General features: G+C 41.7%; 1 pseudogene across 1 annotated transcript; it reads right to left on the bottom strand.

The window, feature by feature from the left end:
- Positions 1-516: 516 nt before the first annotated feature.
- On the bottom strand, positions 517-1,692 carry LOC311615446 (autophagy protein 5-like; annotated as a pseudogene). The gene is made up of 2 exons: positions 1,045-1,692; positions 517-687 (listed from the first exon to the last, which is right to left on the bottom strand). The product of its transcript is annotated as an autophagy protein 5-like (transcript).
- Between the last annotated feature and the right edge of the window lie 2,815 nt (positions 1,693-4,507).

Genomic DNA, 4,507 nt, shown 5'->3' with positions numbered 1-4,507 from the left:
TATGCTATTAAAAGATAAATCATATTTCAAAGCTTTATTTAAAATATTTTATTGCTCATAATCAAAGTTACACGACTGTTTGCATACCAATAGACAGACTATAAACAGGAAATTTTTATTAAGGAAAGATGGGTTTACTGTAATCTTATCTTTAAAAAAAAAAAAACGCTGCAAGTTATTGATAACAGAATTTCTCTTTTACTTTCTTAAGTCTAATTCTCCTGAAAATTAAACCAATGTTTCCATGGTCACTTTATGAAATACCCCTGTTTATTTGTGAATAAGAAATGCAAATTGAGTGGCACATATTTACATTTTCTTCTTAGGCCAAATGTTTTGGCTTCATTATATTTTACAAGAAAACAGAAGAGTTGCAGTGATCCTGTAAAGTATTTCCTGTGGCAGCTGAGGTTTAATAAGAGCAGTGGAGGAAAGCAGTGGTGATGCAAACATGACCAGCCCGGGTGCCCTTATCAGACATGGAATCTTTTCTGTTTGGCTTGCAACAGGGTTTCTGGTAAAGCTGCCTCCACCAAACCTGACTGAAGCAGAAAGCCAACATGCTCAGGTAAATCCTGTCATAGTTGATCCTTCAATCTGTGGGTTGTGGGATGATACTAATATGGAGAAAATTATCTGGGTAGAGGTGTTTCCAACATTGGCTCAATTCCATGAATCATCACTTGATTCTATCTTTTCCAATTTCAGAAGCAATCACAGGACAGATTTATTTGAGATCTCCTAAAGCAGTGTTTCCCAAACTTCTCTCATGATGAGAATCACCTGGTGGAGTTGTTAAAACACAGATTCCTGAATCCCAACTAAGAAGTGCTAAACTAGAATTTTTGGGAACATATAGGTAAAATTGTATACTTAACTAGTGCTCTAAGACAGATTTTATATACAGAGCACTAAGTTAGGTATGCAATTTTACCTATATGTTCTCAAAAATTCTAGTTTAGCACTTCTTAGTTGGGATTCAGGAATCTGTGTTTTAACAACTCCACCAGGTGATTCTCATCATGAGAGAAGTTTGGGAAACACTGTCCTAAAGGATGCAATTGTCCACCTGTATCCACAGGACGAAAAAAACTTCTGAATAAAAGATCGTTCAGTTGTTATGTGATATATTCTAAAAGGGATGTAACGAAATCCACTTTCTTCTACAGGATATTCCCTGAGTTCCCGATTGATGGCTCCAAACTGATTAAATCTGTTATTATATAATTCCCATCAAGAGCTGCTTTTGATTTTTTTTCTGCATTTCATTGATTATTTGGCTTTTGTGCTTTAATGCATCAGCTTCTTTTACACAAGACATAAAATGAGCTTCAATTGCTTTCTTAGATGGACAGTGCAGAAGGTCCTTTTCTGGAAAACCCTTAAAATGTACTGTGACGTTCCAAGGAAGAGCTGAACTTGATGCAAGAAGATCAAATAGCAAGCCAATTGGATAATACCATTTCAGTGGCATGCCTTTCTGTTCAAACCATATCTCACTATTGTTTTGTCTCATAACCTTCTGAAAGTGGCTTTTCACCTGTCAGTTACCAAAGTCAAATAACTTTCTCTTGGCAAAAGTAAATGATATAGTTCTGTCTCCCGTTCAGCTATCTCATCCTGAAACAGGGTGAAGCAAGTTGGAATTCAACCAAACCACACATCTCTATACATATCTTTGCCATCTGTCATTCTTCCAGTGGTTAAAGCAGTACATGTAAGCTAAATTCTGTTTTCAACCAAACCTATACAGAAGTGCTAGCACCTCCTCTGGTTTTCCACAAAGGGGAAAACTATCTGTCTTGGCTTCAGCTCCCCAGCTGCACAGGGTGCTTGACACGCTGTTTCTCAGAGATGGAGGGCCCAGAGTCCCCAGATGCTGCTCATCTGCAGAACATACCAGCGAGGAGGTGGAGCTGAGGCCTGCTGCATTTCACCCTCTATAATCCAGCAAATGGATTAGATTTTTTATTCATTTGATTTTTAGATTCAATTGTTGATAGATATGTATTTGTTGCCATTTTGTTGTTCATATTTTATATATTTTTCTTCTTCCTCTTCTTAAACAATACCCTTCAGCGTTTCATATAATACTGGTTTGGTGGTGATGAACTCCTTTAGCTTTTTCTTGTCTATGAAGCTCTTAATCTGACCTTCAATTCTAAATGACAGCTTTGCAAAGTAGAGTGATATTGGTTGTAGGTCCTTGCTATTCATCACTTTGAATATTTCTTCCCATTCCCTTTGACCTGCATAGCTACTATTGAGAAATCAGTGGATAGTCATATGGGCACTCCCTTGTAGGTAACTATCTGCTTCCCATTGCTGATTTTAAGATTCACTCTTTGTCTTTAGCACTTGGCATTTTAATTATGATGTGTCTTGGTGTGGGTCTCTTTGGGTTTCTCTTGTTTGGGATCTCGGTTCTTCCTGGACTTGTAAGTCTATTTCTTTCATCAGGTAGGGGAAGTGTTCTGTCATTATTTCTTCAAATAGGTTTTCCATATCTTGCTCTCTCTCTTCTGGCATCCCATATGTATGCTTGAAGTTGTCCCAGAGGCTCCTTACACTATCTTCATATTTTGGGGTTCTTTTTTCTTTTTGCTCTTCTGGTTGGGTGTTTTTTTTGCTTCCTCATATTTCAAACCATTGATTTGATTCTTGGGATCCTCCACTCTACTGTTGAATTCCTGTATATTATTCTTTATTTCAGTCAATGTATGCTTAATTTTTGACTTGTCCTTTTTCATTTGTTTGTCATTCTCACTAATATCCTTGAAAGTCTCACTAAGTCCCTTGGAGATTTCTAGAAGATTCTTGAGTAACCTTATAACCATGGTTTTGAACTCTATGTCCAGTGGTTGGCTTTCTTTCATTTCTTCAATTTGTGACATGTTTCTATGTCTCTGCATTTTGGCTGCTTCCCTGTGTTTCTTTCTATGTATTGGGTAGAGCTGCTAAGTCTCCTTGAGTTGCTAGAGTGGCCTTGTGTAGTAGGTGTCCTATAGGGCCCAGTGATTCAGCCTGCCCAGTCACCTAAGATAGACACTCTTGTTGCACCCCTTTGTGGGCTATGTGCATAGTCTTGTTGTAGTTAAGCCTTGATTGCTGTTGGTATCACTGGGAGGAATTGATCTCCTGGCTAATAGGCTGTGAGGACCAGCTGTGTCTAAAAGGGAAGAACTGCTGTGCTGGAGACACCTTTACAGGGCATGACTTGCTTCAGTGGGGCTTTGGTGCTCACTGAGTCTGTCTCTTGAGTGTGTTGCTTATGGATGTTAAGAGTTATAATCTGGTATGGTCTCACACTGGCCACTGGGTACACTGGCTCTTGAGTCTCCAGAGAGGTTCAAAGCCAGCCACTGTCGCAGGGGTCCTCAAACTTTTTAAAGTGGGGGCCAGATCACGGTCCCTCAGAGAGCTGGAGGGCCGGACTATATGAACTACTAATTCCTACTGTAACACCTCGGCTGCGCTCACTGCCCAAAAAACCTGGCGGGCCGGATCAGACTCCTCTGCGGGCCGCATGTGGCCCGTGGGCCGTAGTTTGAAGACCCCTGGTAGGGTTACCCAGCAGGAGCTACAGAGATATCTTCAGATTTCTCCACTTTGTATTGGGTTTGGCAGTGCCTAGAGGAGGCCCAGCTATGAAGCAAGGCAGGCAGGTGCTAATGTTAGGACTTGAGCCTTTTATTGATAGCTTTTGGGTTTCCCTGACCCAGCTGCAGTTTATTTGAAAGGTTTTAGCCTGAGCAAGGATAGGCTATTCTTATGCAAAAGCCAATGTGCACAGCTTGGGTGGGGTTGTAAATTGGATAGGGCAGAGTCTCAGGGAATCACCAGGGCAGAGGAAACAGAAATGGCTGCCAGGCAGTCTTGCAACCAGGAAGGTCCCAGGATAGGAGCAATCATCTCTGTGAGCACCTTGGTCTTGGAGAAAGCTGCCCCTGAGTTCCTGCTCCAATGCCAGACAGTTCAGTTTTGCCTCATATGTGTCTGGGTCCCCCATAGTTGTGCCCAGCACGGAGCTCAGAGTGAGCAGGAGCTTGTAAGTTCAGTTTATGGTGTTGGCCTTTTAAGAGGAGCAGCTGGGTCTCCAGCAGCCTCTGTGTCATTGACCCCCAATCCCCACTGGTTTTCAGAGCCCATCGTTTTATTGCCTGTAGGGACTTCTTTTCCCAGCTCTGGGACCCTTGGCTAGGTATCTGATGTGGAGCTCCTCATAGGTGGCCTCCGCAGAGGCAATCTCCCTCCCAATTAAAACAGTGGCATACATGGGTGCTGGGCCAGTCTACTCTGTGCCTCTGCCCCTCCTACTAGTCTCAGCGTGCTTTCTTCTTTACTTCTCTAGTTCTAGGACTTCCATTCAGTCGGGTTTCTGGTGGTTCTGGATGATGGTTATTCTTTATTTTACTTGTAATTTTGATATGGCTGTGGGAGGCAATGAGTACAGGTGTTTGCCTATGCTGCTATCTTGGTTCTCTGCCATTGTTTCTTTAAATATTCT

This window comes from Pipistrellus hanaki, assembly GCF_964339955.1.
Source record: "Pipistrellus hanaki genome assembly, chromosome: X".
Taxonomy (NCBI): Eukaryota; Metazoa; Chordata; class Mammalia; order Chiroptera; family Vespertilionidae; genus Pipistrellus; species Pipistrellus hanaki.
Note: the sequence above shows the minus strand (reverse complement) of the source record. Positions and strands in the feature narration are given on the sequence as shown.